At 37.7% G+C, this 23,652-nt stretch overlaps 1 long non-coding RNA gene across 2 annotated transcripts in view; it reads left to right on the forward strand.

Moving 5' to 3' along the window:
- LOC149223466 (uncharacterized) overlaps positions 1-23,652 on the forward strand; it is a 132,295-nt gene that overhangs the window by 56,013 nt on the left and 52,630 nt on the right. Inside the window, exon 2 of one of the 2 annotated variants that reach the window (XR_016249467.1) lies at positions 5,643-5,934. The exons of the other annotated variant lie outside the window; for it this stretch is intronic. This is a non-coding gene — a long non-coding RNA (uncharacterized LOC149223466). Of the gene's footprint in view, positions 1-5,642; positions 5,935-23,652 lie in introns of those variants that run through there. 2 annotated transcript variants of the gene reach the window in all.

The raw sequence follows: 23,652 nt of genomic DNA on the forward strand, positions 1-23,652 counted from the left end.
AAATTACTATTTGTTGCATATGCATGTAAATTAAAATTATGCAGAAAATAGAGAACAATGAATTGAAACTCACAAACCACAAATTAACATAATATATAACCTAGGAAACCCTTTTAGTGTTGATTTTCCATGACCTTGGTGTCTGGGATAGAATCTTAGAATCTCTGACGCTACCAAACCAAGAATCACAACGATACTACTTTGCACAACAGAATATAAACATCAGTAAATCTACTAGTGCACAAAATATGACAACTTTTTACAATTTTCAACCCAACTTTGTTATGTTAATCAACATATAATACAACAGTCTAGGGTTCTCGTACTAGGGATAATGGCCCTCATACATCCATTGATACAAGATACAAAACTGGGGCTTGGTGTCAGTCCATCAACAACCAATATGCATTCAACAAGATACTCTGACCGTCTAGCTGATGTAGAGCTTCTCATAGTTGCCTTGGTCGTACCCTGTACCTGCCCAGTTCTTCGAATCCCGATCTGCAACATTGCCTCTATCAACGATCCAAGTCCATCTGGCCACTGAAACCTTGGCTATCCAATCTGCTCACTGTGCCTTAGTCCATCAAGGGCACAACACATCAAGACTCCTGTCGAGTTGTTCACAACTCTCAACTGCCCACTGCTGCTCCTCAGCTACTCAGTGACTTCAACCCACTTGGTCTCCCTGCGTTGCTCCAATGAAGACCATCATAGTGGACAAAGGGATGCTACCTATCACTGTCAGATGTCCATCTCCCACAATGAACACGGGCTAGGAGGACTACCCATGATCTGCTGTAGAAGTCCTTCTCCACACACAAGTCTAGGGTTGCTCAACTGCTCCTCTGGTTCATCAACCCTTGAGCTCAACAACTGCCACTCTAGCAACCATCTAGGTCCATGAAGATGGTGCACATCGGGCTCCAACTTGGGCACTATCACGTTGTCCTCCAGCAGACCATAAATGCCCAATCCATGTTCACACTTGGTCCACTCTCACGCTGCCCTCCAATAGACCACGAGTGACCAATCCTCGCTGTAGCATTTGCTCCTAATTAGGGCATCCAACACCTAGGAAACCCTTCCACATGGCTGCTAACAGACTTCTCCAAATCTGTCCACACTAGGACTGATCCAACTAGCATCTAATCAACATGAAAACATCACATACCTCTTCAATCATGGGCTGTCAACACTGTTGAAGGTTTGTCCCACTAGTTAGGGCTGCAATTACACTGCAACAACAACCTTTCCTCATGTCCAGACCTCCCTTTTCTGTTGCGGTCTTCCTTTCTTATCTTCTGTCCACAATCTTCTCGAAGTTTGGGCTAAATCCAACCCCAAACAACCCTTCTTGGTCCTCTATTCAAATAAGGTAAGGCCTGCGGCCTTCCTATAGCTACAGGTAGCCTTACGACCTGCCTACTTCAAGGAAAAGAGGCTTGTGACATACCTGTTTGTGCCTCCAATGATTGCGGCCTAAGAAAAGGAGAAGACCCACACTTAAAATTTTGCCCAGAATTCCTCTAAAGCATGCCGCTTACTTCTGCTACTCCACAGACTTGTGAAACCCACCCAAACAAGACCAAAACAATCCTCCTCCACTTCGGCCTTCTTCCTTCTTGAGCTGCGGTTGCCTTAGGATGGTATTCCTTATGAAAGATGCACTTTGGATGCTCTAAATGAGCCTCACATACCTTCTATTTATACACATAAGAAGGGTCAACGAATAGACATGTCTTTTGGACAAATCACTTCAAGCCTACATGACTTGAATGCCCAAAAACCCTTTGTCAACTTAAAATTTTTTAACTCCATTTCTACAACTCGAAATCAGATGATTTTCATTGCATCGGAGTCATCTCGACGAGAGCTATCATTCTCATCCATCACATGTCGAAATGTGTCCATGGTTTTGGCCCAAATCACGATGGGTGCAAAACCCCATGCTTGGGTTTCAAGCCCACAAGGCCACTTGTGGAGCTCCTTCCTCCAAACCCTCGATCCTCAAGGCTTGGAGTACTTACCAAGCTACAAAAATCAACATTTAGGAGAAAACCCAGTTGGAAGGTGAGGTTGCTTTACTCCCTTTCTTTGAATGGAAAATGGATGCAAGTACAAAGAAGTGAGGCCCGTGGCCTGTGGGGTACTACAATGCACAAATCTTCTTTGTTTTCTCTCTCCTTATCCACTCTCAGCTATTCAACTCATTTATGGAAAAAAAATGTACTCGAATAGAATGGAACACCTTTTCCTCCTAGTGGCCTAATTATAACACAATCCGATAGCCTACTAGTGGTTAATTTTGACTCATTCAACTCTTAACTAGATTTATAATATGGACTCTTCTAGAGTCTTCTTCATCATGATCACATGGCTAGCCCATTTTCCATGAATAATGGGGGATGATGTGGTATACTCTCGAATTATGGTGGTCAAAATAGGAAGGCCAACTTCCAAGTGGCATACTTTTGCATACAAACTCTGATTGAGGCTATTTTTGTGCTGTTGGAAAGGTATTTGTGTGTAAACTAGTGAAAAAAGGTGTCGCATTCAAGTAGCAAAGTTTTACCCCCAAAAATGCTGTTTGATGCCTCAAACTGCTCTTGGAGGGTTTCAAACCCTAATTTGCAAATTGGTTCCCAAGCTGATTCCTCCACTTTTTCCTATCTGAAAGTTAAGATGAATGCCAAACAATATAATGATCCAATCCAGATCATATTCAACCCTAGGGCCCTACTAATGGTAAAGTTAAGAATATGCTATGTAATTAATGGTAAAGTTAAATTTCCTTTATCTTTCATTTTCATCCTTTTACCTAACATTATCATCAATTGATTCAAGATGTTTGCGAGTGGTTCCAACCTCATTGGTTTTCATATGGAGAAAGTAGCATTTCAGATCCCACTCAAAATCCAATAGAAATAATAGTTTTTAGGATTGGGGGGATTGCGACATTTCCATTGAATTTTGTTATGTATGAGGGTATAAAACGAGCATTTAATCAAGGGCACCAAGCCATCTATGTGCCTTGATGTTATTGGCATTGGTTGTTTAACTTCTCTATCATGACTGTAGTAAAAATGTACCCATCGCTCAAACAAAATTCAGATTTGACATGCTAAGCTTTTTCTATCTTATTTTTATTCTTAGAGGGTGATATTGATGGTGATGATCCCAATATAGGCGATGATTTCAATGATATGTAGGTATTTGTTGTAGCATGATTTTCTTGGGCCTTCGGCCTTGGCCCTAGCTCATTTATTCATGAATTTGTATCTATATTATAATTAGAATGTTAAAACTCAAAACTTAAATGCTTTCTTTCAAAGTTTCAATATAATTTTGTCACTCTGGTAGAGTCTAACTAGGGCATCAACATATCCTTCACTATCTTCTTCTTGGATATATGAGGGATCAGATGATCCTTTATGGCATCCAAGATCATCTGTTGGCCTTCACTTCCCTCTTCTTGTGAGCTACGAACTATTTACAGAAATACTTTCTATAATCAAGGTTAAAATCATAATGGAGTGAAGAGAGAGAAAACATAGACTTCAAACCCAAAGTAGAAGAAAAGCATGCATTCTTATAACTGCCTATTCGGTTATGGATGCATACATGGGATTTTGACAATTGGATAAGATCCTGTTGAGAAGTTCTTCTGATCCAAAACCTTACTCTACAACCTAACTTTCATTCCTCTACTCAAAAGAGACAAAAACAAATAAAATAGATACAATTGATAAAACCCTAACTATCTTGAATAGTCAGAACGAAGGAACTAGTCACTATCAATCCATTAAGACCGAATTCCATGAATGAGTCAAAAAATACTGAACTGAGAGTGGGAAGGAAGTGAAGTGAGTTCTCTATATTAATTAGAGTTGCAATACAAAGAGTGGATGTCACCTAGTTCTTATTGCTGGCATTGTCCTGGAACCACCACTTCAGTACCTCCACGTGGGCCACTGAAGATATATACTCCTCACAATCCTTTGCTCAACAAATGAATATGAAAGATGAGGAGCCTCTTTCTTAATGTAAGAAGGGAAAGGAAATGCCTAGGAGACAAGGGTTTCCTATAGGGGGTGTTTCCTTAAAAGTCTACGAAATACTTGCTTCTAGAGTCTGATCTTGATCGGTTAGCATAAGGGTGCTCTCTCTCCTCTCCTCCATAATCCTTATTTTATGCTCTTGTTTGATGGGTGGGGTGGTTACTTCACGGGATGTTGTAGGTAAACATTTAGTAAGATCCATATTCTTGAAAAGTTGAAACAGATGGTTTTGTGCACATTTATATTTTTCACTGCACTTTGAAGGTTTACGTGAGTTGCTAAAGGTGAACTCACATACAAATGTGCATTACTGGAAGGAAAGACACATATGTACACATTATGTCAGACCAAGAGTAGCGCTTATAGACAAACAAAATGTTTTTTGAAAAATTATTAGGAGAGATGGGGTCTGCAAGTATAAAGAAATTATGGAAAAAGGCCAATACATGCATCTTAGGGTAGGAGTGGCAAAAGATGCTATAACACCAACTACCATGGATCCATATGTGGAGTCACAATGTCCTTGATAATATCCCAGATATCGTTTTCTTCTAGTAAGAATATAATCCTCCCCTTTCTTGATAAGCAGTTCAAGGCAACATCCAATCTGTCTTCAACTTTGAGACTAGTTCATGCCATCTTTAAGATCTATTGCACAAACTCCCAAATATGAAAAATAGTTTTGAAACCCTCTAACTGTGGGTCCTTCTTTCCAACAATTGATTTGCCATTGCAAATCCGTGAGATTCTCAATCTAAGAAATATAACTTTGATACCATGTAAAAATTCCAAGCCTAGATGATTAATGTCCTTATGATCTCAATCAAACAAATATCTTGCTGAATTTAATTAGCCATAAATTGAATTTTAGACCATAGCCTCAATCACATAATAGTTGGCAATAAAATAGTGGAACCATAAAATAGTTTCACACATACAGAGGGGACTTCTCCTTCAAAATCAACTTTTCGTTCCTTTGAAAAACTTAGAAGGAAACCTCCACAATGTGCTTGAAACAAACAGTTGCATTATCAACAAATCACCTTGAACTTGGTGGTACAACCTTCCTGGGAAAGTATGGCTTGTTGTATGACTATATTGCATCAATGTATGGATTGTTTGGCCTGTTCATATGATTGCACTGAGTTGTACTTGAGCCATTTCATGAATGAAGATGGACCGGTGTATAATATATATGTTGGCATGGGGAGTGTTCTCATAATATGCATGTTAGCGGTTTAAGTCTAATCAAAAGTCATTTAAATCTATGTAGCACAGGACCCCCATCATTCCTGTGTTTCAGGGACTTCTGGGCCCTTATGAAATGTCCCCAAACTGCTGGGGACTTCAATAGGGACAAGGGAGCTTGCTGGCCATCCCCAAGGTGTTCTGGGCATATTTCAGGAATATTTTGGGCACATATCTCCAGTTTTGACAATCAGGGACATTGATGATTGGACAAGATCATTTTTTCCATCCATTATTTTTGTATTGCACTAAATCTAAATTTGTTGTACAAGTTGCAACTAAAGACACGGGTTTTGATTTGGGTTTCTGATGATTTAAATATTGTATTTTCAGCAACAAAATTACAAGAACGAAAGTCTCCATGTCAAGAAAAAAGGAAATGCAACATTCAAAAGGGCTGATCCTTGTAGTTATTGCTCTTGCTCTTCTTATTTTTGCGGTCATGTTAACTTTTACATGTTGTACATGGGTTTTGAAGAGTCATTCAAGTCCAGTGCTTCTACCATCCCAACAAGCATTGTGAAAACAATCAGATAATAGTCCTTCAAATCTGGTAGAATGTTTGAAAAAATTCTTATTCAATCATCTTCTTAATATGAAATATGAATCTAATTTCTATACAGAACATCGACAAGGAAATGTCTTTAATGTTTTAACATAACCATCATTAACAAGAAATATGAGGAGAAAAAGTTCCTCTAGAGACAATGCTCAGTCTCATAGACTCTATTGCAATTTGTAAACATTTACACTAAAAATTCCTAAAGCTAAACTGCATTCTGTTCGTGTCTAGCAGCCAATAATGGAATGCCACAGAGTCTTTTTTTTAAATTGATCAATCTTTTCATAATTGGCAAATGTAAGAGCTGTGCATAATTTGATATAGTATAGCTTCAAGCAACTACAAATGTTTATAGCGAATTCTAGAGTTTTAATATTTTATTATTATTATCACTATAATAATATAATTGCCATCACCAACCCATCATCCCCTGAAAAATTTGGGAGTGTGCTCTCTTGGGGATGTGTCCCACTATCCCCGTTGTTCCCCGTCCTGAAAACGAATGCAACATAGATTATATTCTATCCTTTCAAATGTACATGATAAAAATGGTCTAAAACAGTTAGGCCTCTTAATTCAAAAGTCCTTTTTCCCCTTGTTTCTAACGATCATATATTTGAATGTTAAGGATCATTCCCAACCTACCATCCAACACCAAGGAATGGGGGAGGTATCGACCACCCACAACATCGTTGGTACGCAGAAGACTTGTGCAGGAAAAACTTCAAAAACCTGCTACAAAATGTGTGAAAATTCTGGGATCTGTACAAAGTTTGCTCCCATAAAATCCATCAGGAGCATGCTTCTTCATCTGAATCCCTCATACTGGCAGACACATTTTTCCACTGCAATTGTTGTATTGGGGTGAGTGAGCAGAGAAGCTTTGCTTGCTTTGTTATATTAAAAGGGTTAATTTTTGTTTTAAATGCTAAGCTTTATCAAGTAATGTCAGCTCCACTCTCTTGCATAAACAAACACCAGGTTCAGATTGTACCACTTTTCAGTATCATCTATTTCCCCAAATTTTCACCTCTTTCTCAAAGTCAGATATCAGACTTGACCGTGGTGGCTGTTGGTCACCTTCCCCTGGAGGGTCCTCATCAGACTGCTGTACAAAATTATTAGGTTGAAATATTCTTATGTCAAGTCTTTAGAAGAAAGTCAATATCTTGATAGAAATTTCCCAAATAAGTGTCTGCATTCAACAATTTTTCAGAAATTTGAAGCAGAAGTGTGGACTTTGACTAAACTTCTGATCTTGAGGCTGTTGTGCTCTCAGCTGAAACTGCTTCTCGGATATTAACTTTTTAGCTTTTTCAGATAAATACAGACGCTGAGCAACAGGGCGTAGGCTTGTGCAGCTTGCCAATAATTGATGTTTCAGGATATTATGATCTTCTTTTTAAACTTCCATCTGTGCAAGCTTCTTGTAAATCCTGGGGAATTCCATGCTACAGATGGTAGAAATTTTCAGGGCCTGAAATCTTGGGTTTGCTTTCTCTATATCACACATTGGCTGGATTGAGAGTGTAGCTGGTTTTGACAGCTTCTTTTCGTCACTCCCTGAGACTTGAAAGGAGTTGTCTTATTGAACGGTTCTATTTGAATTTGCTTCTGCTGCTTGAGGTCAACTCTTCCTTTGGGTCTGCACCATAGTTCAGTTTGCTGGTTTTCTGAGTTCCTGATCCTGTAGGTATGAAGAATTTCTTCCTGCATACTGGTACATTTTCTGAGATTCACCAGCAGTTGTCTCTGGCTGAGGTTTCTCCACTTCATTTGGAATTGGGCTTTCTACTTCACTGCCCCTAGCCTTAGTTTGGCAGTCATAGGTTGAAAAAGATCTGTGTGCAGATTCAGCCAAGCTCCAAAGGCCATAGCTTCAGCAGCAATTGCAGTCTGAAGCTCAGAAAGAAATTTATTTATCATTTTCATTGAATTAGCAAACCAATAAACTTTTTAAAATCAGGGCCTCTTACTAATTCAACCTTTTGACCATGAAAACCAAGATACCATTTATCTTTCATAGGATAAACATAAACATATGATAATTTACTTCATGAGCCAAGCATTCCATCAAAACCCTTTCACCATTCATCACAAGAAGAGAACATTCCATATACAAAATTTTGCTCCAAGATGTTTGCTCAACTTGAGATATCCATAGCCAATTTACAAGATAAAAATTTCAGACTAGCAATGGGATTTCTCCCTCAAAACTCCATGAGACAATGAGGTGATAACTCTCTATTTATAGTAGGGGTTTTCATTATTACAATAAAATAATATTTTCTAAGCTAAAATTCCCTTATTTTAGCCTATAAAGGGGAAAAATGCCCTCTAACAATTAATTAATCTAAATAATGCAATGTGGCTTTTAATGCCACATGAACAAAAACTAGGGGCATGAGCCTGTTGACCACTCAGTGTCAACCAATGTTGAAAATATCGGTATCGGCAAAATATCGGCTAGGGCCCAGAAAACATTTTATCAGCAATATCGACAAACATAAAAAATGCATAATATATTCATTTTTTTTCAGATTTTTAAACATATAAAGCAATAACAACATGAAATAAACACATTGGCAGATAAATATGAAGAAAGCACTGATATATATATGATTTAGTGGATGTAAAATAAAAATGATACATCAGAGGCGATACCAAATCCTGCTGATCCCTTATAATTGTCCAATCAAGGACTCAAATGTGGAGAACCATTACAAAATAACATCACATATATATAAGTATCTCATCGTCATGAGTTATATGTAGCAAAACAAATAAAATTAGCAGCTATCTATCTAAGATCAGTGCCCTCTTCCTACTAGCTATCTTTCTGTCTTTTTCATCAATTGCTTCAAGAGATTATTGTGTAAGCTCTGCACTAGAAGCTGTACAAAGCTCAACATCATGTCCGGGGAGTCTAGCCAAATGGTATTTCAATCGCGTAACATCTCTTGCCATCTTGGTCCCACATAATTTGCATGACAGATATGCCCGATTTGTCCCACCATCAGGCTCCCCATACTCCCAAAATGGGTCCAAGGCTTTTGGCAAATTTGTAGTGAACTAATTCAAACCTAGGGCACAAAAAAACAAAAAATTGGCATTAAATAGCCATACACAAAAAATAATAAGTAATAACGACCTCATTTTTTTTATACTACATTATTCGCAATGTGAATGAAAAATGGCAATAAGAGGGTGCATAAGAAAGTTAAAAAAATTAAGCTTGCTGTCCAAATATGGAGAAAACCCTTGCATTGGTTCATGAACATGAAAATCAAAGCAAATAGAAAAGAAAAAAGAAGCAAAATGTTGGTAGGCAAAGAGGCAAGCAAGAATAACCCTAAATCTATGAAAAAAATCATTAACATAGGGGTTTTTAAGAACATACCTGTTAAAGGAAGAAATTAAGTTTGTCTTATTGATCTTCAATCTTTGATCCACAATTTTTTTTTAGTTGGTGGTGATAATGGCTGTTTGATCCTCAATCCCTCCTTGAAAACCACCACAAATCTAAGAAACCAAGACTAAGAAACCAAAATGAGCAAATAAAAGTACCAAAATCGTGTTTCTAGCCGCGGCCCAGCGTGCTCGGCGATATTTGAGATCATAGCACGATATTTTGCCAAAAAATCAATGATATTTGGAAATATCGCGATATTTTCAAGTAAGAAAATATTGCGATATTTTGGCTTACTGAAAATATCGTGGTATTTCCAAATATTGCCGATATTATCAACACTGGTGTCAAATACCCTATAACAGAGTACATTTTTTCAAAGCATTCCATCGTGTTCGAGCAGTCAGACATCCATAGGTCATCATCATCCTCCAGCAGTTTGTTAAAGTTTATAAATCCAAATTCTGCAGCTGTACGTGGCCCATGTAAAAATGTTCTAGTGTGATGAACTATATGTTGGAAATGTAACTTGTATCGGTCTTCATAATTGTTATTGTACTCATTTCAATATGTATATCTTATGTAACAAACAAAAGAAGAAAGAAAGGTTGTTATTGTAAAGCATGGGTTTCATGCTTCTTATTGATGGTCGTCTAGGTAAAAGCATGTTCCTTGTGCTTCTAGGGTTTGTTAGGTCAAAGGATTTATTTTCATGAGTCAAGGGAGTCAACATCATGTTTAGAAGATCCTTCTGGCCTAGATGTAATTTGTAAAGGAATTTATTTTGTGTCTATAAAGTCATGTAAACCTCCAAAGTACAAGTTGGCCCTGACAGCTATGAGTTGGCCTAAAGAAGGGAATTCGACCCCTTGGAAAGGCTATATAAAGGAGAAAATTCGACTCATTTGGCACTCACTCACTCGCAAGTTAGATATCTAAGAAGTTCAATCTGTAGCTGGGACGCAAAAAGAAAAGGAGAGCGAAGGTCTAAAAGGAAAGAAGAAGGAAGAAGATTTATTTTGGGCTCTATCTCTGTCACATGTGCGAAGATCTAAGGTTTATGCAGCTTCTAGGAACGCTGGAATCACAGGTCCAAATTGTAGGAGAGCGAGTTGCAGTATCAAGTTGCTAGAAGAGCAAATATTCTGTTTTTGACTTCGTTGACCTTGGGAGAATCTGTCTTGCTCAAAGGAGGATCTCTTGAAGAGTTGAATTAGAGTTTCTGTAGAAGTTGCAGGACAAAGTTGTAGGGTCGAAGCGGGGGGTTGAAAGTTGGTTGAAGTAGGATCAAGCCTTGTTGATTTGATCTACTTGAAAGGTTTTCTTGGAGGGTTGACTTGGTACTTGGAGGAGGACTTGGTCTAAGGTCTGGGTCTTTGTTGTCTCATTTGAAGCAGATTCTATAAGAAGAGAAAAGTTTTTCTAGGTTTTCCTCTTGGAGGGGTTTTGTCTTGGCTTGGAGCCTAATATCTGTCCATTGTCTCTATTGTTTTGATCTCGATATTTGTTTGATGAAAAGATCTAATAAAGAAACACAAGAAGATAAATAAGATTCACAAGCAATTATTAAGGAAAAAGGAAAATCTGAACTAATAAATGCCACATTGTATTTTCCAAAACTATAAAGCCATGTAACACACTTATGTAAGCTTAAGATTATTTGTGTTTTTCAATTGCAAATAATTGGTTGAATTTTTCTCCCAAAAATACTCCAACACTAGAGTGGAGTTTGATGGTGAATTTTTAAGTGAGTCCTAGTGTATAGAGTCGATGTAAATTACCATATTAGATCATGTCTAAAGTTTCACAAAATTTAGGTGTCTAGGGGCCAATTTTTAATTGTCAAATTTTCACTTCTAAACGGGTTTTTTATGTAATATTTGATGTAAATATGTAAAAGGGTGTTGTCTATGGAAGTTATAGGTGTTATGAGTAATCATAATTAGAACTCATTGCCTAAACTTTCTATTTAGACACACTTTGAGGGTGGAAAAATATGTTTTTACCCCTCTATAGTCATTATTTTTATTTTTCGGCAAAAAATGGCAAAATAATTAGCCGAAAATTAGTCAAAAAATAAAGTGAGAAAATAAAATTCTCTCCAAGTAAAAAATCGAATTTTTGGAGAAGATGGACTTTCCCAAGAAAGAATAAATGTGAAGGACTCATTCCCAAGAAAAAATGGTCCTTGAAAAAATTGTTGGACTAGAGAAACAATTAATGTCCCAAGAAATTCAAATTTCTGGTCCAAAGAGGTTATTTTGAATTCGAGTTTTTCGAGAAAAAAGGGATCAGATTATTTTTAGGGGTCCAAACCACTCCAAAATTCAAATTTTATCATTTGACCCCTCCAACAAGGTAAATCGAACTCCTCCATCAAGATCAACGAATTTATCAAGTGTTAGGATTAAAGTTTGGCATGGATCAAGTTTGAACTAGTTGTTATTCTCCAGGATCAAGTCAAATTTATGCAACTTCTTGGACCTAGCCTTTTTCCACTTGGATGAGCCCCTCTCTCTCTCATTTTTCTATATAAAGAAGCTTATGCTCCTCATTGTAAAAACTTTGATCTTCGCATCAAAAGGCAAGCTCTTGGCTAAGGAAGCTCTATGTACCTTTTTATTTTCTAAGCAATAAAGAAAGTCTTTGGGGTTGAAAGCTATGGCGTTATTCTTCAATTTTTATGGTAATGTTTTCTGAATAATGTTCTTAATGCTCTACTGATTTAAATTTAAACAGTTGTTATTTCATTAGCTAGTTGTGGATTAAATATTTGCATAGGTATTTTGCATTATGTATTAGGCTTAGAGAAGCATTTTAAATTCAGTTGATCTAGCGGGTATCTCTAGATCAATAGATTTATTGTGTTATCTAACCTCTATTGATCTAACAACCTGATCTTAAGTGTGTAGAGATCTCTCTGATATTCATATCTTGTGCGTGAGGGGAAGTCTTTGGTTGGACCAACCAACTCGCAAGACATAGAAGCTGATAGTTTTTGGGTCAAAGACTTATCTAACGTTATTTATTTTGTGGGGGCTTCTTAGTCATTACTTGGAAAAAAATCGTTAGTCTTCATCTATTCTCTTACTATTTAACTTTTATTTAATAGATCTGCTAATATAGAGCATGTTATTGGTTGATCAAGGAGCGGAGTTGTACGCCTTAATCTTTCTCTTGTAAATTATTTGTAAATTATCTAACCCATTTGTATCTAACATTTCTCTTGTATATATTTTTAGGATTTTAATTTTTTTGCAGATACAAAGGGTTTATACTTGAATGTCTTGATAAAATTTGCTTGTAGGTGGATTGGCTTGTCTATTGAAGGAAACCGAAATTTTTTCTAGCTTCATTCATCTTGGCTCATGATCTAAAACATTCCATTTTTGCACTAGGGTTTGGACTGATCTACTTAATTGTAGCTTCATTTATTCACTTTTGGCTTGAAAGAAAATTTCGATTTTTTTTTGGAGAATCCATGCATTTATTTGAGCCCTAGTTGCTAGGGTTTGAGCTTGCTAATGTTGATTTTTGCAGAGATCTTGAAAATTGTGGCTTGAAGATTAATTCTAAAATTTTTGTTGAAGAGCTGCAGGGTTATTTCACCTTTTTCCTTGAGGTTGAGAGCCTAGGAAGGCTATTTCTTCACCTTATACATAACCTCCTTTCAGATTTGAATCATCGACATAAAATTTCAATCTTTCTAGAGCAGATCCATCGATTTTTTTTATTTGAGAAAATTGCTATAAAATCTTTGTAAAAGTTGTGTTAATTTTTCTAGCCCTTTGCTCTTGGCCACAGGGTTTCTATTGAATTTTACTAGATAGGTTGTAAAATTTTCTATGTTATCTTTGTCTAGGCCGAGCCCCTTTGATTCACTAATGTTTTTGTGCAGGAGATCCATTTGATTTGAAGAAATTTCAAGGCTTTGATTTGAGGTTAAATTCACAAATTTTGGAAGGATCCTCTAGGGTATGATCTCTCTATTCACCAAGGCTGCAAGCATCTCTAAACCATTCTATTCTCTTGGTGCAAGGGTCATTTTGGTTTGAAATTATTTGTAGAGATCCCACATTTCGTAAAGGGTTTGGAGCCTTCTCATTGAGGTTTTAATTTTAATTAAATTTGTATATCTTAAATCAGAATATTAGCCTGCTTTCTCACTAAATCCGAGAGCAAGAGACTCCCCTTTCTCTCTTCACAAGTGTGTATTTACTGCTTGAGTATTCAGTGATATTTTGCTAAGGGATCTCATTTACTTGTCAAGGTTGAATTCATTTGTTGGATCTTGTAAAGCCTTGTAAATTTTGTTGTCTTTGAGGTGAAGGCATTAGTACTTTAAAGTCATATATTGTAAGCCTTTCTCAAGGGTCTCAAGTCCTCTCTCTCATTGTCTAAGAGGATCTTCAATGTAATATCATAATAAAGGCATCATTTTTTAGGGAGCTTGGGGTTTTCACCCCATGGTATCCCTATTTCCTCTTTTGGGGGAGTTTCTTGTGTGTGTGCTAACTTTTCTCTATTCTTTCTTGCATTAGATCTAGATCTAACTTCATAATCTTGTTCTTATTGTCATTTTTAACTTGATCTCTTAATCTCTAGATTAATTCCTTGAGTGTTGTATTTTGAATCTAATTCTTTGCATTGTTGCGTCATTTCATTCTTTGGATCTATCTTTATCTAATTGTTAGCTATTTGATCTAAAATTACAATTGAATATCTACTGTCTTGATCTCATTTGTGTTTTAGATTAAATTGTTTAATTAGCAATCTCATTTGCCATTTCTAAAATAACCACTTGTGCTTTGTTATATAAACCTATATTTCCTCTTTGGGTATTCAAAGCTCCTAAAGATATATATAAGTGACATATTCTAAATCCAAATCATTAACTCATTTCACCTAAGAGTAATTTTTAAATTAAAAGCACTTGTATTGGCATTCTTCTCTAATACTTTGTTTCATTGGTTAATTTTTAATTGCTTTAGTTAGTCTTGTGCTTAAGTGCTTATCATAAGTGAATTGGTATCCCTTTCATCTATCTTTGAAGCATTTGATTTAATTATATCTGATTGGAGCATTGCATTTCATATTAGACTTGGATTTGCATCCTTAAAATCTACCTCCAAGCTTAGGCTTGGTTGAATAGAAGGTTAGGACAACTTTCTCGACATATTCAATTTAATAGGCTTGACCCTTGTAGGTACGGAGGCACTTGGGTTGCTAGAAGTCCTAGGTAGGTATCGTTAATGAGGCCTTAGCCTCCTTCCCCAACACTTCTTTCAACAACCTTGTTTCAAGACTAATCTTGAAAATTGAGGAGAAAGTGTTCACCATAGTTTACGCATTTAACTAAAATTAACCAAGATCTCTGCATTTCACACAGTCTAGTTTTTGCATTCCTTCATCTATCTTTCTCTCATTTTGTATCAAGTTGATTTGTTAGCATCTTATTTGCAATACTTGCATTATATTTCACTTGTACTTGCATTTTAAATTACTTGCTTATTTGTTTATGGCGTTGTTCTATCTTTTTAGAGCATCTCTTTAATAGTACAAGTTTCATTTATCTTGCAAGTTGTATTTCTCTGTTCATATTTCAATATCTTTTGTACCAACACTTGTCTTGCAACATTGTTGTTATTGACTCGAAATATCATTTTACTTTTGCAAGTATCTCAATTGTATTTGAGCTTTGTTTATAAGGCACTAGTCTCTCATCTTTATATATTTTGATGCCATATTGATCTTAAATCAAATCTATCTTTCTCATTGCTCATAAATATTTACACTTGCTCTAATTAATCAAGCTACATTAATAATAACTGCCTTGCCCTTAGTCTCCTAGAACTTGTTGTTTCCAACAATTTTTTCTTTTCTAATCATCTTTAGGGACTACCCCCCATAACTTGTCTAGGAGAGAGCTTAAATGGAGTGAGTAGGCAATAGGTGAAAACCCTTGCTCTGAGCGTGCGCCATAAAGATTATACCTTGTGGGGTTGGAAACTTTCCCCACACTTAGGTGTACCAATGTCCAACAAAAGACAGACAAAAAGGGGTGTTGGTGCAACGTCTAGACTCCAAAGGCCCTTCAACAATGCTTACTTCTCCAATCAAGTATTCTTTTGTTCATCCAAAGTGGGAACATAAGCCCCATATGCTCACAACACTCCAATTCTTTTTACACGTGGTTATGTGGGTCCATACTGATCATATTTTAAATAGATGCATGGGTAAAAATCCCGCAAAGGTGATCAAGTAATTACCCCAAAATGGCCAAGATCCCCCAAAACAACTTTTAATAAGATGTGATCACATCATCCAATAAAAGGGAATAACCTTCCAAAAGTGATCTATGACTGTCCCCAAAATCTGCAGTGAAAAGGCCTCTTCAAATCGACCATTCCAAGGGTTGACTTCCAACTCAAACCTTGCACTCAACCCCAATCGATCCTTCATTTCATGTTAGCTCAACATATTTAGAAAAGATCCAACACATAAAAGTTGGCCATAAAGCAAACTCTTTTTTTATTGAGTATATATACACACACACACCTCACTTCTATTAAGCCTTGACAATATAACTCTGTGCTCTGATTTTGCAATGAATGCTACTGCAGGTCCGAAGTATCTTCATGAAGAAACTACGACCCATCAAAGTGACCTTAGCTTGTTGCTAAGAGTGGCTGCAATTATATACACAATACTTGTGTGCCTTAGTCAGTTGAGGATCATTACTTCAGGAAACCAGGTTTTACCTTGCTGCTATGAGTGGTTGCAATTATATACACAATACTTCTGTACCATAGTTGAAGAAGTCAATCAGGGATCATTACTTCAGAAAACCAGGTTTGCATGCTCAGTAAGTGCTCTTGCAACTGGCTGTTACCTTTGTTAAGTTTTGTAGCTTGGGAGGTACTCCAAACCCTAGGGTTTAGGGTTGTGGAGGATCTGGCACCACAAAAGTGCTTTGTGGGCTGAGAACCCAAGGTTGGGGATTTTTCACCCAAAGGAGTTGGGCCAAAACCATGTTGACTTTTGTTGGTTTGACTCTTGGAGATTGTAGAGGACCCTAAAAGGAAGTAGGGGCTGCAAATAACACCAAGAGAGGAGCTTTACAATGCAAGATATCAATTTCCATATATTTCTAGTGGGCTTGTGGCATAAAGGACAAGTTGGCTAGGCTTAAAGTGTGCCCCAAGGGCTAATTGTTGGCACCCAAGAGTAGTGTATAAATAGAGGAGGCGTTGAGGCTCAAATGACACATCCAAAGTGCAACATTTCATGTGATACACATCTGAAGTGGCCGTAGATCTATGGAGACCTCAATGAAGGAGAAAGGAACTTGCTTTAGTGTCTTTTCATGACTGTTTGAGGGCTGGGTGGATCAGGATTGCAAGCCGAGGTTAGAAGACAAGTTTTGGGTAGATCTGGTGCGAGTTTCTTGTGTGAGCATACCTTTGATTGTAGACCTCACTTTCTGTGTTTGTTGGAAGAAGGGTCGAGTCCTGTACCTCAGATCTGAAGGGGGTTGAAAGGCCTAAAATTAAGTGCATACCAGTCCTAGTAGCTAGCAAAGGGAAGAGGAGCTGAGGAAGGAAGCCATAACTGGAGTAAGGGTTTCGTGAGGAAGAAAAGGAGTTGACTTGCACTGATATCAAACCTAACCAGGCCGAAACCTACAACAAAAGGAACAAAACTAGAACAGTGAGAAAAAGGTATATGTTGATGTGTATAAGTTTGATTTGTTGCTAGTGGATAGAGTCCAGTTTGGACAGATTATGGTTGGGCATCTTAAGGTTGTTGGAGGGCAACAAGTAGGTGCTCAAAGTAGCCCTAGATCAATTGCTAAGAAGGACATTGACAACTATAAGGAGGGTGAAGGTTGGAGGGTCTAGTGTTGACACTTTGAAGGACAAAGGATAACTAAGTGAGTAGACTGGATCAGCCCAAGTTCATTGTTGGAGAAGGACATCTTGCAGTGATAGGTGGCAGCCCTCCGGCCCAAAGTTTGTCTTCATTTGAGCAGCGTAGGAAGGCAATGGAGGGAAGAAGTCCCAAAGGAGCTGAGTAGCAACAATGGGCAGTCTAGAGTTGTTTACAAACGAAGTTGTGAACATCTCAACAAAAGTCCCTAAGTGTCGAGACCAATGTGGAAAAAGTCAAAGTTGGGATTAATTCGGCAAGGGTCCAAAAGTTGGAAAACTCCGCAAAGTCGGGAGTTTTTTGAAAAAGTCGGCAAAAAGTCAGCAAAATTAAAAAACACAAAATTATTCATTTATTTTTTATTTATTTTTAACATCTAGAGTATCCACAACATCAAATAAATGCATTTCCACATAAACATGTAAAGAAAGCTAATATATAATATGTATATGAAGTCTAGTGCTACATCACATATCAAAATAGTGAATCAACTCCTGAATTTTGAGTCCTGTCTGAGTCTCAACTCTCAAGAGTCAAAATATCAACAAAAAATATAATAAATGTATATCATGAGTCATCTAAAAGTCATCAAGTAATCAGTCACTGAGATCCTCTTCCCCTTTTACGGGAATAGGGAATGGCTTTGCCTTTTCCTCTAGAGGAAGAAGGCCCTGCCCCTGGGGATACAAAATCAAATGGACTCAATCGTCCTCTAGAAGCCGATGGAAGAGGTGGCCTCTGTCCTATGCTGTTGCTGCTGCCCATCCTAGATGGTGTCACCTCCTCCTCAGCATCCTCATCTAGCTCTGCTACTGCCTCCTGACCCTGATGTTGCTCCTCCTCCTCTATCTCTGGCTCTCCCTCCCTTGCAACTGCTACATCCTCTAGATCCACACCTAACCAATCCGGGATCGAGTCCATGATCGGCCTCTCAGTCTCGACTCTCCATGAAGAGGTGGTATCAATATTGTCTAATGGGATGGCTTCCACATCAATAGGCTTCTGAAGCTGTCTCACCCACAATCGAAGATTGTAGTAGACGTAGACCATGTCATTGAGGCGTTGGGACTCCAATCTGTATTAGGGTCATAGATTGTAAATTAGTACTTAGAAAATTTAAATATTAAAATTAATCAAATGAATTCAAAAAATTTAATTTGAAATCTTTTTACTTGTTGTGCTTTTTGCTGTGTATTTTGTCAAATACACTCCAGTTGTGCTCACACCTAGAGGAACTGCATGTTTGGCTGAGCACTCGAATGGCAAGCTTTTGGAGATGGGGTACTTTGGCACCATAGCTTGTCCACCAAGCATCTACAAGTTAAAAGAAAAATGAGAAACATAAAAAAAAAAACATTGAAATTCTAAACTTGAAAGTTTGAAACAAACTGAAGCTTACCTGGCATTTTGGTCGTCCTATTCTTAATAGCCATGTTAAAACCAAATGTGCCACCTCCCATCCTATAGACCTCCATTTCTTTAGAAATCTCTTCACGTTCTTGCTCAGATGACACCATCCTCTCGACACAAGTGAAGAATCCATCCATCACCTCGGCATCAAATCTGAAACCACAGGCGTAAGAAAATGCAGGGTTGAGGTAGACACCTGCAGCATGAATGGGGCGATGGAGGGTATTGTTCCATCGCTGATCAATCACTCTCCATATGACCTATTGTTTCTCTAACCCCTCGTCTCCCTTATCTGCATAATAAGCACGAATGGCTTCTTTGGCCCTATCCATGGCCTCATACAAGTAGCCCATTGCGGGCTTGTCTCCATCAACCAACCGAAGAACCCTTACCAAAGGTTCTGAAATGGCACACACCTCCTCTACTCCTGCCCAAAAGCTCTGATCATATGAAACTAGTCTGCATATGCCCTCTCCCTCTGGTTTGCGGCTAATAGATAAAGAACGCCAATCTGCTGAGAGAAACATGCTCTTCACATCCCACATAGAATTCAACAGAGACTGAAGAGATATGAAAGTAGTGGCAAATCGTGTAATGGCAGGACGCACCAACTCTTTGTTGTTGGTGAATCTTCTCATCAAGCTAAGCACAAATGCATGATTATAAATAAATTTTGTTATGCTCTTGGATGATTCAACAATATCCCTCACAGTAGGAATCTTACCTATATCCTCCAACATCAAGTCAATGCAATGAGCAGCACAAGGTGTCCAAAACAAGTTAGGATACCTCTCCATAAGCATCTTGCCAGCTGCAACATAATTTGCAGCGTTGCCCGTTATGACTTGGACAACATTGCTTGGGCCTACTTCCTGAATGAAGATGTCCAACAACTCACATAATGTACGTGCATCTTTAATGTGTGCAGATGCATCAACAGATTTCATAAACATTGTCCCCTTGGGACAACTAACCAAGAAGTTAAGAAGGGTCCTACCCTTTAGTCAGTCCAACCATCTGACATGACTGTGCATCCAGTGTGTTCCCATGATGCCCTAAACTCCGCCAATCTAGCAGTGCAATCAGTCTTTTCATCTTGAAGAAGAGGCCCTCTCAATTCTGCAAAGTAGTGGCAAATCGTGTAATGGCAGGACACACCAACTCTTTGTTGTTGGTGAATCTTTTCATCAAGCTAAGCACAAATGCATGATTATAAATAAATTTTGTTATGCTCTTGGATGATTCAACAATATCCCTCAGAGTAGGAATCTTACCTATATCCTCCAACATCAAGTCAATGCAATGAGCAGCACAAGGTGTCCAAAACAAGTTAGGATACCTCTCCATAAGCATCTTGCCAGCTGCAACATAATTTGCAGCGTTGCCCGTTATGACTTGGACAACATTGCTTGGGCCTACTTCCTGAATGAAGATGTCCAACAACTCACATAATGTACGTGCATCTTTAATGTGTGCAGATGCATCAACAGAGTTCATAAACATTGTCCCCTTGGGACAACTAACCAAGAAGTTAAGAAGGGTCCTACCCTTTGGTCAGTCCAACCATCTGACATGACTGTGCATCCAATGTGTTCCCATGATGCCCTAAACTCCACCAATCTAGCAGTGCAATTAGTCTTTTCATCTTGAAGAAGAGGCCCTCTCAATTCTGCAAAGGTGGGGGCTTTGTACCCCGGGCCAACGACAACAATAGCATCAAACATAGGCTGGTAGAATGGTTTTGTCTTGGCAATGTTGAAAGGAACATCACTCCATAGAAGACACTTACTGACCAACCTGTCAGCTTCCGCCTTTTCCTTTTTTTTCATTTCTGATTTGATCCGAGGTTGTGAATCAGCTGTTGTTCTAGGAACAAAAAAAAGGTGAGATAGATGAGGGGCTGGGACCCATAGGTGAGGAAGGTGATGTTGCTGAAGAAGCACTGCCACTCTCAATTCCCCCCACTCTTGAGCCCCCTACAAGTTGGTTTTTTAGTGCTGCCCTGGTGTCCTTTCCGTCCTCTTTATCCATCAATGGTTGAATGGCCCATCGGATGATTTTTGGAGTTGTATTTGTGCAAAGTTCAACATTTTACCTCGGAATTTGCCCCAAATGGAATTTTAATCTGTTAATGCCTCTTGACATATGCTTGCCACACAACTTGCAAGTCAAATACATTCTATTGACCCCCCAGTTTCGGGTGTAGTATCAGGTTCACCAAACTCCCACATAGCGTCCAAAATCCTTGGCATTTTGTTTTAAACTTTGAACTTGAATTTAAAGTTTAAACCCGGGCACAAAAAAATATTGAAACAAATTAAATTGCTTCAGCCTTCAAATCAGCAAAATATAATTTGTATTGCACTCAGAATTTAGAAACAAATTAGTAAATTTAAAATTTAAATTACAAATTTACAGTACATACTACATAGTAGCTATTTTGAAGTCAATGTATATTTTTGAAGTCACATATACAGTCAATATACAGTGATTATAAGGTCACTGTTTTATCATTTATGATTATGTGACATGTCACTGTTTTATGATAAAACTTTTATCATTTATGATTATGAAATTAATAAATTATATGCTACAACCCACAGATTTTTAGGCTCTGTGCAGTGTGACTGTGTACTGTGTAGATTCACTGGCAGTGAGTGTTGGTTTTGACTCTTGAGACTGCCCTTTTGAGATTATACAAACAAGGTCTGCAAAACTTATTAGGTTTTCTTCAGATAAGAGATTTGGAAGGCTTGATATGCCACAATTGTAATTTTAATTTTTTAGACCCACCGAACACTTAAGCATGGAACATTACACTTACAGTGGTCAGCCACATATATGTAGAATCCATATATGGATAATGGCTATGTTCCGCTGCCCACATAGCCATATATATTATATGTTAACACTTAATAGTTATAAACTTATACATATAACGAATCTGGAATCTGGATAATGGCTTTCCGCTGCCCGCATAGCCATATATAATATATATTATATATTATACATATTGAAATTTGATATTACATATTATATATATTAGTATTACATATTGATATTATGATACAATCCACTGAAATGTAAGATTTAAGAATTTTTAACAGCCTACAGGTATCTCGGCCCTCGGGTTAATTAGAACTAAGAAATCTGAAGACTGAAACATTAACATACCTTGTGGGCTCCTCTTAACGCAATGGCAAAGTTGCAAACGAAATGTCCGAATTTCAAAACCCTCGATTCTCCACAGCGCTGAATAAGCCAAAACAATGAAAACACATAGCGAAAATGAAGCGAAATGAGCCTTTGCGGCATTTTATCCACGCGTTAAAAATGGAAGCCAACTTTTTCGATCGACTCCCGATTTAATTCGATAAAATCACGATTTTTCGTTTACGAAAAAATCGCCAAAAAGTCGCACGATTTAATCCTTTTGCCCAAAAAATCGTGATTTTAGGAATAAATCGCGATTTTTTCAGGACTTTTTCCACACTGGTTGAGACACTGAAGGAGTAATGTTCAACTAGAGGGTAGAGCGATGAGTCGTGTTCAGTGACCTAAAGGACGAGGATCCATTGATAGAGGCAGTGCTAAAGATTGGGAGCAAAAGGACCAACAAGTGTGTTCATGGTACGGTCAAGGTAGTTGTAAAGTTGACTACATCAGTTAAACAATTAGTGTATCTCGTTCAAGGCAGTTTGGTTGTCATAATTGTTGACAACAAGCCCTAGTTTTTATTCTTGTATCAATGTATGTATGAGGGCCATTATCCCTGGCATAGGAGCCCTGGACAGTTGTATTACAATTTGATAACATGATGAAGTTGGGTTGTTGAAAATTGTAAAAAATTGTCTATATTGTGCACTGATTGATTTACTAGCTGTTTATATTCCGCTGTGCAAAGTAGTTTGTTGTGGTATTTGGATTGGTAATGTCAGAGATATTAAGACCCTAACCTAGATTCTCCAGTGTCGTGGAAAAACAACAATCTTCAAACTCTATTAAAATCTCTGCTTCCAACACTGATTCAGGAGCCAGAAAACTTTTAAGACATGTAGCCCGAATCTGCTACAGACATTGCTTACATCAATTTATTTCCGTGGTATACATAGTTTGTGATTCATTTTGGTGTAGGTGGTCTAGCTTGCCATCTTGATGATGTCTCCAACATACTACTGGAGCTGGTATATACTTTAAAAGATCCGAAGGTCTTGGGTATGAACTGTGTGCCTTATCTACAACTACCAGGTATCTACGAGGTAGCTAATAGGTTCTCCCAATGTGATTCAAGTAATCTCTGATAATGTAGAAAATTGTAAAGGAGCATGTAAATTCATTAAGCAAATTCATCCACACCTCTTTTGGTCTAGGTGTTTTTGCACACCTTGAACCTTTTGATGCATGATATTGTAAAGCATAAAAATTGTGGATGGATAAATGACTCGGACAAGAGAAGCAAGCAACTCATCAAGTTTTTTTTCGGGCATAGAAGGGTAAATTTCTTTTATAACACTCATTTTAGGTTGTGGCTACTTAAGAGTAAAACTAGATTTGCTAGCTATTTCCTCACCTTTAGGCACCTATTGAAGGTGAGATAGGGTGCTATGGTGATGCATGATGCATGAGATGAATTAAGCACAAATAGAGATGGTGCTAATGCAGTGAAGGAGATTGTTCTTCACAATCATTTTTGGTCACAGGTTCCATATGTTTTGCAATTCACTAAGCTAATTTATCACATGATTAAGGTTGCGAATTTAGATTAGCCAATCATTGGGGAGTTGTATGAGTGGGTGGATAGTATGCTAGGGAAGATTAACGTCATTGTTCAACCTAGAGATCTGAACTTGTATAATTATATTTGTGTAGAGGTGAAAATGGTGAGAAATGCTAAATATTCCTCTACATGCCTTAGCATATGTGCTGACACCTAAATATTATCATGTATCATGGCTTTCAACATTAGCACTTGGTGGTGGGTTTGAGAAAAAAACACACTAAGATCCGAGGTTCAAGTTGGTTATATGAAAGCA

Source organism: Pinus tabuliformis, chromosome Q (assembly GCF_031772625.1).
Source record: "Pinus tabuliformis cultivar Carrire ecotype Pingquan chromosome Q, CPIR1, whole genome shotgun sequence".
Classification (NCBI taxonomy): Eukaryota; Viridiplantae; Streptophyta; class Pinopsida; order Pinales; family Pinaceae; genus Pinus; species Pinus tabuliformis.